Below are 13,965 nucleotides of genomic sequence, written 5' to 3'. Positions count from 1 at the left end.
ATTTCATAGAATATTCTGAATTGGAAGGACCCACAAGGATCATTGAGTCCAACTCTGAAGTGAATGGCCCGTACCGAACCCACCACCTCTGGTGTTATTAGCACCGTGCTCTAACCAGCTGAGCTAATCTCAGTGTCCCAGCTCCTCCCAGGACTCACTGATGCCCTGCCAGAGTTTAGCCTTGGATACAGCTGGAGTAACATCCAGCTTCAGTGTTTGTTTGTTTTGTGGTGCCTCTAGACGGCCTTCTGGCTGGAAGCTGAGGTTTCAAAATGTTCTCTGCAGCTGGGCCATACTTATGAATGGGAGAAGTGTTTAGTTTAATCCCAGCTCAGGAGCATGTCATTAGCACTGTCACTGACTCCAGGAGGTGTGTAGTGCCAGGCACACAGGTTCCCCACGCTGTTTTCTGTACACCTTTGGCATGTGTTACTTTTCAAGGTAACTTGTATATTTAAGGTTGTAAGATCTTTCTTTCCTTTGGGGAAAAGGGGCGATGCCATTGGGAATTTCTATTCATTTCTTCACATGTTTGGTTTTATGTTTAAATAACTTGCCAGGATCAGATCTGGGCAAAGTCAACAGCACAAGCATCCTCCTGCTTCTGAAATTTGTTACTCTAGGTGACTGTGTGTGAGGAAGCTTTTGGCTTTTCTGGTACAACTGACTTCCAGATAGAGCTGCCCTGGTTTTCCTAAGCTGTACATCTGCAAAGCAACCCCAGCTAACCCTGACATATAACAGATTGCCTGGCATCAGTTAAACAATGCCACGTAATCTGGTAACTGCAATGGAGATGAAATGGAGAGATAGTGTGGGGGCTTAGGGGTCTTTATCAATAGGAATGTAGGTTATTCTCAGAACTAAAAGGTATTAACCTAAATCTGAGACCTACATTTTACTTGAAAGCTATATGAACCCTAATGAAATCTAGGCTTGGCTTTTTCCACTGTCCATGGGCAGATGGTGGAATAAACGGTCTGTGCTGCAGATGGACAGATAGTGTGGTGACCTGTGCCATTAACAGAGCTGTGCCTGGGCTTTTACTATTGTCCAGACCCTCTTCAGCCTTCAGAAGTAGGTGTTCTGTCTCAGCCTAAATCTCTCTCCTCTTTCCAGATGATTTGCTTTAAATAGAAATGAAGGAATATGCAGATATATTTGTGAAACTATCCAAATAAGCCTGTATTATGTTTCAGTCTGACATAAGCTGCCATTTGATCTCATGTGTAGCTGACACTTCCCCTCTGCTGCCTCCCACCAGCAGGATGGCAGAGAAATGTTTGGCTTTCAGGAGAAGGGGCCTTGGGTGTGGAGATGGTTTGGGATTTGGCTGAATATTTGCAGAAAACAAAAAATGGGTGGAGGAGGTGGGACTAAGTAAGTGCAGGACATACAGGGTTCATCAGAAACAGAAAAGACAAGGCATGCATAAACCCTTGGAGGAAAGGAATAAAGCTTCCCAATACAAAAGCTTGCTGGATGCCTTGCTGGCATTCATGGAAAATGCAGTCCAGAGTAAAACACAGCACAGTGTTTGCAGAGTTAATGACAGGCCTCGATGAGGAATTTTTTGCACTTTTTTTTAGTTAAAGTATCACTGTTCAATAAGACCACATTTTAATTATTCAGTTTTGGAGGAGTTCTTTCAGAAATACATTTGTTTGAAGCTTTTTAATCTGCATTTTTAAATGTTTGCTTATTCTTGCCCAGTCTCTTTGCTTTATTTTTGCTTGCTGTGCAGTCAGAGATAGTGTCTGCTGTTGAGAGGTTATTGAAATATCCCATCGTGTGCATTTGCTGATGTGGGAGAGGTTGAGTTGAAACTGTGTTCATTGTTTAATTAAAGCCAGCTTGTGAGTGCTACCCACTGGTGTTGAATACAAGATGTTTTAAGGCATCTTCTCTTTATTGTGATGAAATAACATAGAACGTTAGCTCTTTGAGGAAGGGTTTGCTTTCTCTGTGTGAATAACTGGGGCTGTTCTCAGCAGCAGTGAAACATTTTGGCTGGGATATTGAGGACCGTTGTTCCTCTGATTTGTACAACGAGTTCTTTTGTTCAAAGCGCTAGAGTAAAATTAATTACAACACAGAAGATGTTTTGATCTAGAAAGCAAGTTTATTTAATGCCTGCTAAATTAATGCTGCTCCTAATCTTATTAAAACTAGCATCACCACTAAAGTACTGGTTTTGACTTCTCCTGATGTAGTGGTTTGAACCTTGTTTTCCCCAGAAGCTAACAGAAGTGGTAGACCCCAAGGGGTGGAAACCCCTGGAAGTTTTGAAGTTCTGCCCAATGGGCGCCCCTGCAGAAATGTAAACATACCACAACCAGACCGGAAAAGAAGAGTGGTAGTTTTGGTTGTTGTAGGAGAGGTGGCCATGTTGTAGAGCCACGAGGTAGGGGCTCTGAGCCCCTTGGGGCCTCTGGCCCCCTCCCAGCCCCTGGCTGGGGGGCTGCAGGGACCTGGAACAGCATAAAGCTGGGCTAGGTGCCTGTAGTTATGCCGGGAGATGTTTTCTCCATGGGCACAGAGCAGCAGCCGACACTGACCAGAGAAACGGTGGCAGAGAGCCAGAGATAAGACCTGAACTGAAGGAGTAGCAGAAACAACATGCAGCACGCAGAGGAGACTCCTGGAAGGAGAGCCGAGGAAAGGAGAGCCAGCAGCTGAGAGCTACAGAGTTCTTGGGGGTAAGACTGTACCACACTCCCCCAAAACTCCCTTGAGACCCCTCTTGGAGAAGAGGGACATGGACTCCTATTTTGGAGAGCAGTTTTGGACATGCAGCACCGGAGAGAGAGAGGAGCTGAGAAGCTCAGAGCGTCCTGGAGCTGGACCGGACGGCCAGATGGAATGCGGGGGGAGTTGACCTTGGCTCCCCCCCTTGCACTGCTGCCACGGTGGCAGCCTGAGAGACAGGGCACAGAGGCCCTGCAAGAGATACCAAACCGTCACGAAGACCCCCCTGTGTCTTCGTGATATGACGTGGTGAAACGACCTTGTCTGGGGTTACGAAGCCCACGGAAGACCCCTCGGTTGTGAGGCGATGGGGCCGAGAGAGGGGCTTGGATACCTCCCTCGTGAGTGCTGGCAGAAAGCCAGCTATCAGCTGCTGCATGCATGAGAAGAAGAAACCTGCTGCCTTAGAAGATGCTGCTGTTTAAGGACTGGAAGCGATCTGTCCTTCTTTCCCTCCTGGACTTTTATTTGGAGGAGAGAAGAGATCTGATCCATTGTAAATACATATGTCATGGTAGAGATAGTTATGATCATGTGTATAATGTGATATGGTATTTATTTGTATAGTCATTGTAATATATTCCCTTTTCCCCATTTGGAGTCTGGTGTGTTTTTGTCTGGAAAAACCCATCTCACATTAAGTTGAGATGTGGGAGGGGGAATGGAGCTAGGGAATTGGATTTTGGGACTATCTCAAACCATGACACCTGACATCACAACAACAAATATTGTAAAGCTAAAATTATTTAAATGGATTTTTATTTTGGACATTTTTTTAATTTTTGTTTCTTGGGAAGCTTTTCTTCTGATTCCTCCCATCACTGATTTTCCATCTAAAAGCTCTGTTTTCTGTAAAACTGCAGTGTTCAGTTCTGGAAAGTTTTAGCTAGCTGGACTTGGACTAAAACATGGTTCTTATTTTTAACTATGTATGCACAACCCTTCCTTGGGGTTTACTTAAGCATTGTGTTTGCTTTCTGTATTCTGTGGCAACAGTGTGCCAAAGAGGCTGATTATGCAGCTGTGATATTTGAAGTTCCTGTGCTTTTAATGTTCTTGTCAGTGAGTCCTTAGAGCAAAGCAGATGTATATGCTTTAGGTTGAGAAAGGGGTTTGAATGGTGCCTTTCCAGCGGCAGTGGTTGAGCTGTTTCCATCCCTTATGCAACACTCATTAATGGTATTTCACAGCAACTAACGAGTAACTGCAGTATTGGGTTTAACTCAACACAGTGAGGCTCACTTCTAGTTGCTGGGGATGTGGAAGGTTTGGAGACACAGAACATGGCCCTGCTTTCTCTTCTTCAGGAGGTTTGAAGATGTTCATGGTCTTCAGCAAGATGCTGAAATGCAGTTTGGCACATCGTGTCAGCAGGAGGACTGTCCTTGGCCGGAAAGGTGGCCCATTCAGATCTCCCTTGAGGCCTCAGGTTTACAAAGGCTGTGTGTCTGCAGGTGGTGGCACCTTGAGCCCACTGCCCAGAGATGGGGGAGTGCCAGAGCCATCAGCCTGTTCTGTTTGCAGCCCATGGGGAAGGCTGCAGTCTCATACTCTGCTGACTCAAAATAGCAGTGCAGATCTACGAGGTCCAATTTCCTGCCTGAGCTGGGACAGAGGGGATCTAACCCTAACCCATGTACTCCTCCGTCTGTGCTGGGTGTCTTTCTCATGACACTGGATACTTGACTGGAGTGCAAGAAAGTTATAACTTTAACTGCTACTTGGAACACATGGGCAGGGCAGCAGAGAGAGCATCTTGCTCCAGCTCAGACCTGTCGCTGTTGTCACGAGTTGCTTATCGGTCTCAGCACTGTGTGGTTGTAGGGGTTTGTGTTCTCTGCTGTGGGAGCACAAACCCAGCCTGCCTGCCATGCTCCTGTTGTATCTCACTTGAGTTTCTTTGAGTGCAGAGCCAGTGTCTGTTCTCTGGCAGAATCTGTGTTTGGAGGTGACTTGCTCTTTCTTGCTGTCTGACACAGAGCATGAGCAAGGGTCGCAGAGAGGCACTGGGTCTGTCCTTCACTGTCACCTGCCTTTGGAACAGGCACACACAACTGCTTGTTTGTATTACAGCAACAGCAGCACCTTTGTCTCCTGATGCTCTTGAGTCTGTGTAATCAGATTGAGTACCTCGTTCTACTGCTGCTCTCAATTCTCACCCAGAATTTCTCTAATTTAAGACTTAATGCAATTACACAGAGTACCAGAAACCGTTTGCATGCTTGGATAAATCATATTGTGTTTTCTATTAATAAATTTCTGCTGTGTATGGAAATGAATAATTTACTTCACGATGTTGCTTTAGGTCTGATTTAGTCTTGCCTCCCATGCAGCCATCTCCTTCAGCTCTACTATTTCCAAAATAATTTTGCACAGAGAGGGGGTGGGAAGCACTTACCTGCCAACTGCCTTGAGGTTGGCAATACTATAATGGTAAGAGTTAACGGGTGGGGATGTTTTACAGTCTGACAATATTTTTTTCTTATCTTGCAGGCACAGTTTGTGGTGTTGTTTTAGTAATGTGTAGAAATTTGAGGGCAGCTGCTGCTGAGAGCAAGACAATGGAATCTCTGCTTCAATCTCTCCATAGTTAGTAGCTGGGATAGGTTGCCCCAGGAGCATGGTGCAGTTTTTCACCTTTGCCAAGATTGGCAAAGATGACGTAAAGTAAATAATAGCTGTAGCCAGAGTCACTGGAAAAGGGGAAAGCCTGCCCTGAGTAATCTGCATCTCCTCCACCTTACAGCAAAGCAGCAAAGGCAGTTTCCTTTGCTTAGGTGAACCAGCAGCTGAATGTGCTTAAGTTGAAAGGTTTTTTTGGGATATTTCTAGCCCTCTGCTAGTACAGACATTCAACAAGCTTGAGTAAAATGCAAGCAATAGACACCTTACTGCTCTGTGTTCTGCCAGGTTTTAATGTTTAAAAAAAAAATTGAAGGGATTTCACAGATGTGTTCTTCATTGTTAGTCTGCACATTAAATTAGTTCTCAGTTTTTCCAAGGAATTAATTTTGAACTCAGAGCAGCTTCGCACTGGGAGGTCATCTGGTAATGCCAAAAGAGAAGCTTAATAAATTAGTCTTGAAAAGTACTGGTAATATGAATTCTCATCATTAATCATTCCCACTGTGAAACAAATGGTTTACTTAAGTCTTCAATAACTTTTAAAGTTATTAAACTTTTAAAAACTTAAGCACTGGATCACACTCTGACCTGGGGCTGAGGAAGTGTGGCTGGAATTTGGACCACTGTGGTCTGGCACCCAGGTACCTCTCTCTGCTGCCTGGCAGTTTCTGGAGCTCGAGGCATTAGCGCCTTTGGAGCTGCTGTTGGATGCCTCACTCTTTCACTCAGAATGTTTTTTCTCAGTATGGAAAGTTTTCAGGGATGTTAAGGAAACTCCTCTGTCTGACCACCCAGGAGCCACCCTGGAAGCCACTCTGGCACCACCTGAGCTGGGACTGAGGCCCCTTTGCAACTGCTCCTTCCCCTCACAGACCAGGTTTCCTTACCGGCTCCAGCCCAGGTTTCCCACTGCAGAGTCTCAGACCTCCAGATCCTTAAAATAATTTAATCATGGTGCAATAACTGAATAACAAAATACCAGCTGGAGCTGGTGCCTCTGAGGAGGGACCCCAAACAAAGGAACCTCTGGGCTTTTATACCCTCACAGTCGAAGGGCAGGAAAGTCTGGGGGTCTTCAGTCTCTGGGTGTGTCCCTGAGTGTCCGATCCCCCGAGTGTCGCATCCCCCCTCGCTGGGCCACAGGTCCCCGTGCCCTTTGTTATGCAAAGGGGCTGCCCCCCAGAGCTCAACCTGCAGTTCCCACTGTACCCTGAGCTCCCTGCACTGAAGGGATTCTTTAGTGCCAGTGGCACTGTCATTGCTTCCCTCTCTGGCCAAAGGTGGCAATCAGAGGTGGTTCCTGCATTTGAACTGTTTGCCCTCTGTGTGCCCACTTCTTGCCATAATCAGTGCCACAGTAGATTTAACCTTTGGCAGTCATAGTTGAGTGTGGGTTTTCCTCCTCGGTTTAAGAAGCATTCAGAGATGTTAAGGACAAATAGGATAATGTCCCAGCCTTGTCTGACCTTTGCAAATCCCCAGCAAGAAATGCTTCCCAGCAGTTCCTGCTTGGGTTTGATCTCAGATATTTTGAAGTTGCTGTTGGGTTGTGTTTTATCACCTTCCAGTATCTGAGCTTCTATGGTTCACACACATTTCATTTTCTCAAGCGCAGGGCTCTTTGACCAAGAGCAGAGATTCTCAGAAGCTGGCACCATAAAGATCACAGCAAAAACCACAGGGCTTTCAGAGATGGTCAGTAGCATTGGTGGCCTTCCTTTGGTGGCCACTACATGTTCTTCTGCCCAAGCCCTATCTGGAAGTGTATCTTAACAGTATAGCTAAGGCAGGTCAGTGCCTCTGCCACCATGTGTGCACCTGCACTGCTCACCCTCCACCTGAAGGAGAGATCCTGTGGCCACAGGCTCAGTTGCTTTGGTTTCCCAGTGTAGTGGGGCAGTGACCTCAACCCTGCACTCCTGCTTACAGACTTCCATGAGACCAGCAGCTCACTGGACATGGGGCAGGGCAGAGGGACAGGAGAAGGACTCTTTTCAATGGCACTTCCTCATCAAGTCAGCTAATCTAAGTTGCACCCATTATATGGCACCAGCACTGCATTTTAGCCACAAACTTCTATGGAGCAACAGGTTAGGGAGTGCCAAGATGGGAGAAGTCATTGTTGATGTGATCTGACAAGGGCAGAGAAATGTTCCTTCCAAGAGCTGCTCTGTGACAGAAGCCATAATGTGTTCCAGATCAACATCCCTGGGGAAAAGGAAAAAAAAAACCCAAACCACCAAACTATAGAAGACTTCACTGGTTTTGCACTCAGAGTTCAAAACAAGAACTGCACAGAAATGGAGAAGATTACTGAACATAAACTGAGCAGAGAGCAAGTGCCCACCATCCATCACAGCAGAGACGAGGAATGGTGCCAGAAAGCCAACATGGCCAACAGAAGGGCAAGGAGGCTATTGAAAACAAAAAAACAATTTTAAAAAAGGCTAGAGAAAATGGAAAAGGTTATAAACTCTAGCAGATTAAATATATGAACAGAACAAAGGCAGAAGGGGATTGTGAGAGATTATTTGCAAGGTGAAGAAAATAACCCTCCTGTTTCCACCTATCAAAATGGAACCACATGGGGGGGGTTGCAGAGTGCTACTGACTTCTCAGGCTCTGGAAGGAGGACTCAAGGAAGATCTAGCCATAGCAATGTGGTGGTTTGAAACTCCCAAGAATCTAATTTTTAAGTTCAAGCCCCCCTCCCACAGTTTGCCCCTGTGAGAGGGTTTAGTGATGGTATGGACTTGATATCTTTTTCACCTCATGTGGAAAGTTTTCAGACACAACAAACTAAACCATTATAGAAAATAGAGCTATATTTATAATATAAGTCCTTGAAATAGAGTTAAGTTAGTAATAATGTTGTATTGAATTAAATCTAAATTTAATTTCTTCTGCATGCAAGCTTAGCACAGAGCAGCTCACAGAGGTTACTGTGCTGGAACACTCTTTGTGGGGAGTCAGCATAGAGCCTGTCTTAAACACAGTGCCTGCTGCAGAGGCTGTACAAAAGATAATATTTATGCCTTTTTTAGCAGTTTTTAATATTTCATAATATTTATGAACTGGAACTTCAACGGAGGAGTTTTAAATGAATTTAAGGATGAAATAGTTGAGGTGTTATGCTCCTCTGTTGAAGCTGCCATGGTGCCCAGTGCTTCACCTGACAGGCAGTTTGTAAGACACATCCCACAGGAATTCTGGGAATTCACTGATGAGCTATACCAGACAGACTGATAAAAACAGCAAAGTGTAGTGGATGAATTACTCTGATCAATACTGGGAAAGGGTCAATGTAAGTTTTGTAAAGGGAAGTTCTGCTCTACAGAGCTGCTGAAATTTTTTGAAAGAGTCAGTAGTGATATAAAAAAAGAGAATTCAGTGGATGCAGCCAACTTGGATTTCCAAAAGACAAGGCCCCTTACCAAAAGGAGTCATAAGACATATGTCTTAAGGGGCTTAGGAGGCCATGCGGTCAGAGGAGAAGTCCATTCATGGATGAAATATTGGTTAAAAACCCCAGCATTTGTTTTCACAGTTGTTTGAGATCACTTGAGAAGCACCCTGGAGACCTGTGCTGGGACCTGCACTGCTAAAATATACTCTTCAATGATCTGGAAAAAGTGATGGAAGGTGCAGTGGCAAAATTTATCTGCCTTTGGGTAAACAAAGTGTGCTGCATGTTGAGTCAAAGCTTCCTGCAGTGGAATATGAAAGCGTGGGCTCCGGGCTGACGATAGCTCGGGGGCATAAAACCCTAATATTGCAAGGGATGAGTGACAATGTCAATGAGGGGCTCGTGGCTTTCAGCAAAGCAAATCAATCCTTGTTCGCCAGGAACAGAGAACAAAGCAACCTCATTGTGCTGCCGCGTGCACCCACAGCGCGGGTGACGTCCTGCAAGAGCCCTGGGCTCAGCAAGGACAGAGCTGCACAGTAGCAGGATGGTCAGGAGAGAACTGCAGGATGGTCAGGAGAAAGCTGCTGTGCCAGGGCCACCCAGATAGTCCCAAGCACGTCAGCCCAGAAAGGAACATGTGAGGGAGTTGCAGTGAGCTGTTGGAGCATCACTTCTGGGGATTGTGGAAATGGAGTCAGTTGCTCTCCAGCTTCCAAACCAAGGGCTAGGAGGTCTCGTGTAAAATCAGCAGATACAAGGTGGGGAAATTAGTGGTTCTTTTCCCTGCACATTGTTAAGCTTTTCTGGTCACAGGGGGAGGAACCAGGCTCAAGTAGCAGGAGGTGGCAACCCCGTTCTCTTAAAGTGGAAGACCACAGCTCTAGTTCAGGAAGTCTCATTTGACCTTCAGATTGTTGGAGGCTGGAATAATTAAGGGAAGCTGTTACAAGATGCATATGTTTGAGAAAATATCACTACATGCTTTTGCACAAGCACACTCTCCTGAAGTCAGCCCAGCAGGCTGCAGCTACAGCTGGTCTCCGTGCCTCCTGCTCCTCCTCCATCGTCGCTCTTCTCATTCACGACCCGCAGGCAGTGCCAGTTTTTGAAGCTGTGGCTCCCAGCTGCTCTGAGCAGATCGATGGCAGCTGCCAGCCCAGGCCCCGTGCCCCTGCCCTGCTGGCAGAACACGGGCCATCGGGCTGTGTGGGCACAGCCCTTTGCCTGCGGCTGTGACAGCCACCCCGCCGCGGCTCTGCCTCCCCTTGCAGCAGGGTGGCTGCAGCTGCTGCTTATTCTTTACCTACTCTACAAATAAAGGCAGGAGATAAAATCTCTTCAGAAAAACCTCCGAAAGTTTCCAGTCCCTAAGTGAAAATTAAACTTTATCAAGCTCTTCAAAACACAACTGGCAGGTCATGATCTTGTCTCGCATTCATCTCCCTAATTTTGGAGACCACAGGTTTGTAAAAATTTGGCTGTCTCCTGGCCATGTTTTCCACATGCTTTCTTCTATCACTGCTTCCCTGCACTAGACCAGATCAGTGTTCAGACAGTAGCTGGAGTTACACAGCTGCAAGGTAACACCCCTTGAGTCTCTGCTCAGGCTACACTGACGCAATGTGTCAAAGCTGCCCTGAGCAGAGGCTAGGAAGAAACCAAGCATGCCAGAGTCTAGGTGTCTGATACTTTCCAACTCAACACTTCTACATGAGCAATAGGCAAATACCAGGAGAAAACATGCCGAGTTGGTGTTTGGAATTGGGCAGTGGTTATGGAGGCAGTGACACGGGGTGACACAGGCAGGCCACCTCGCTGGGGGGCTGGGAAGGGTGTCTACAAAAAAGATGTGAAGGAATCGCGTTTGGCAAGGACTCTGGGTGCAGCCAGACAAGCTGCTGTTCTCTCACTGAGTGCTCTGGTGCCTGCTGTAACTGGGTTATTCTGCTCCATGTTTGGGAGAGTAGTAAGCCAGTAATAATGTAACAAAATAATAACTTTTGGGGGGGCAGTTCAAGGTAGCAGTTGTATCTTATAAGTGTAGATATCCAAAGTGTGATACCTAGGCTCTTTTTTAAGCCTCTGTCTCGTGCTGTCCTGTGGCTTTGATATGTGGTAGAGCTGTTGTGGAGACAAACAGTGACAGGGGAGTCATGTGTGCTCTAATTGTGTGACATCTGAAAATTATTTTGTCCTTTGCAATCAGAGGTTGAGACAAAAGGGCAAAGTTTCAGAGAAAATGGAGTTCACTGGAAAACCTGACATTTCCTACTGATTGCCCATAGGGAAGTTGGCGGTGAAACTCGGTCTTGTCTCTCCAGATAATCTTGAAAAAGATAGCAGCGTGATAGCTGATTTGTAGCTAAAAAAGTGAAGGTAGAAACCCTTATCTCAATTTTAGTGACTGCTGCTTCCTTTGTAGAGCTTGGAAAAACCCTTCAATAAGTAAAATGCTTTAACTAGAGGAGGGAAGCTGCTTCTCAGGAGGAGGATTTCCACCCTGCCTGGAAACTAGCAAGAGAAATAAGAAATAATCTTAAGCACTACCAGTCTTAGGCATTGTCACTGTATAGGGCAGAGTAAGAAGTTTGCAGATTTAGCATCTTAAACTTTTTAAAGTTCTGCTTCCTAGGATTTTTTAAGATGGGATTTCTCAAAGATGGGATTTCTCATGTTGCTTCCATCTTCAGTGGACATTCCCTGTATTGGAATCACTAATGTGACTGAAGGAGTAGCCAGGGAAGTCCCCTTCAGATTGGGCTGGTGCCCAGTGGGGACATGGAAAACCTCTTCTCAACAAACTGTCTCATTTCCCCAAATCACAGTTTACACAGTTAGCAATGTCAAAGTAAGCAGGAGAGCAAGGATTAATTATTAGCTCAAGGAAACTCTTCTCCTTTCCTACTAGAGAGCTGAGACCCAAGCTCAGCTTCAGAAAACAGAAGTGCAGGGTGCTGCAGTGTGGCAGAGGCTCTGAAGGGAAGTGGGTGTTTCTGTTTCTAGTACCTTGTCCTGTAGCTCACCTAGTGAAGGCAGGTGTGACCTGAGCAGTGAGTTTCAGTGTAATTCCAGAAAAGACTGTAGTGCAGACTTTTTAAAATGTCACCAGCTCTTTTGTTGCTTTCTGTGCCTTTCTCACTGTTCCCTCAGTTTAGGTTTTGTGCTTCTGTTTGATAGTTGACCTTTTGCTGCTGCCTTAGACCCTCCCTAGTCCCCCCACACAAGCCATGAGTCAGTTTAACCGGCCTCGTGCTCAGGGCTTGTTATTCCTTCTGCACTCCCCTTGGGCTCTGAGCCACAACAGCATTTGCCAGACCTCTCTGTGAGCTTCTTAACTCACTGACCTGGCAGAAGTCTAACAAAGTAAGATTAAAAAAAAAAAAAAAAAAAAAAGAAAAGGGCAACTGGATAGTTCCCTACCAGCTCAGTGAGTTAAAGCTGCTTATGGAAGAGCCCAGCAAGTGCCAGAGCTGGCAGGCAGACCTGCTTTTAATGGCAGTCCAGGCCTTGGTGAGCTCAGGGGCATAGGGAAGTGCAGACGGGGGTTGCCAGCTCCGGTTGCTTTGGCACTGGCTGGGCTCTTCCATGAGTTCCCTGTGTTTCACCATTCCAGCCACCAGCACTGCCAGTCACCACTCCTGGCCTCCAAAAGTTGCCACTTTATTGTTAAAGGGCTTGTTAACACCTGCAGGCTTGGAGAGCACTAAACTGGGGGCCAGTGCTGTGGCTGTGCAGGACAGGGCTTTGCCCAGCTCAGCAGAGCAGCCCCGAGAGCCGAGACATGGCCAAGGGGCAGAGCTGGGGGTTTTCTGGAAGCTCAGGAAGCAGAGGCTGTGCCCTGGGCTGCCTTGTGCAGCCTTGCCATGAGGGCGGGCACTCCTGCCACATGGACACATGCTCACTTTACCCACACAGACTAGTCCTGTCCTGCCCCCTCCATGTGAGCATCAGGCTGGGTAACCTCGCCTGCAGAGAGGTCTCTGCTGCTGTGTAAGTAGGTACTCCAGCTTCTGCATGTGCACAGTGCAACAGCTGCATGCAGGTAAACCCCAGCCCCAGTCAGAGGTGTCTTCACAAATCCTTCAAAGCCAAGCTCCAGAAGGCTTCAGACTACCTCAGGTGATTTAACTGTGGCAGCTCTCCTGTTGCCACACTTTTGGGGGAAGGGGATAGGCTTTGGAGCCCTTGAAAAGAAGCACAGCTGGGGGAAGGAAGGTCTTCCGCTGCAAGAACTAAATCAGTCTGGCCCATAACTGGCCTTCAGAGTGCCCAGAAAAGGGAGGTGAAGTGAATTTCTGGTGTGCTGCAAGCCAGGTACTCTCACCAGTCCTGTATTTGGTTTAATGACTTTCAGGGTATTGGAAATTACTGTTTCAAAAACATACTTCACATGCTTCATGTAAACTAGTAAAACATGTTTTTGAGGTGTAATGTCCTTACTTCAGGGTGAACCATGAGGCTTTTTCCTCAGCAGATGCCGTTTTAATATGAAGAAAGTAATTGGTGCTTTTTATAGTGTCTGTAAGTCTCTCCTTTGATTTCCGTAGATGAGAGAAGGGACTTAAAGATGATGTTGTGTACCCAGCCTCCCTGCCATCTCCACAGCTTTTCCAAAGTCCATAGTTATCCCAGATCAGTGTTTGTCTCACTGTGTTTGCAGCTATTTTAGTTCAACTTGGACAATGTTGTGGGCACTTCTGCACGTGTCGTTATGAGGCTGTGGCTTATTTCTGCACCGGACAGAAACTGAAGAGGTACCAGGAGACCTCGTGCTCCTCTTGCTGTCTGACATAAGGCACAGTGCAAAAAGCTCTTGATATTTGGGAAAAGACACATGGTTTGGCTGGCAATTAATCATGAAACAGGTCGTGAAACTGCTCCACTGATGCCCAGCTGGAAACCAGCATAACCTTCCATACTGGTGCCAGCTGCCAGAGGCACTGGGGGTGATTCAGTGTCACATTACCAAACCTGGTATAATGGAAAAAAGTGTTTGGCTGAGGTACAGTTCTCAGCCTTCCCTGGGGTACAGGTCAGCAGACACTAATGCAGCAGCATGGGCAAGAGCTGAGGGGTCTTGGCCAAATGGCCAAAGTGGGGCTGCAGTAGACAGGCAGCCTGGGAGAACACATATGTGTGTGTCTGGATCTTTCATTTTTACTGCTGTTGAAAGGAAAAGCTGC

At 46.5% G+C, this 13,965-nt stretch overlaps 1 protein-coding gene across 2 annotated transcripts in view; it reads left to right on the top strand.

Moving 5' to 3' along the window:
• The window catches only part of NDRG3 (NDRG family member 3), a 60,991-nt gene that overhangs the window by 33,867 nt on the left and 13,159 nt on the right, over positions 1–13,965 (top strand). The gene's annotated exons all lie outside the window — the stretch shown is intronic.

The sequence above is a fragment of the Pipra filicauda genome, unplaced genomic scaffold (assembly GCF_003945595.2).
Source record: "Pipra filicauda isolate LSUMZ 115617 unplaced genomic scaffold, ASM394559v2 scaffold561_size491250_pilon, whole genome shotgun sequence".
Taxonomy (NCBI): Eukaryota; Metazoa; Chordata; class Aves; order Passeriformes; family Pipridae; genus Pipra; species Pipra filicauda.
This window is presented reverse-complemented; position numbering and strand designations above follow the sequence as displayed.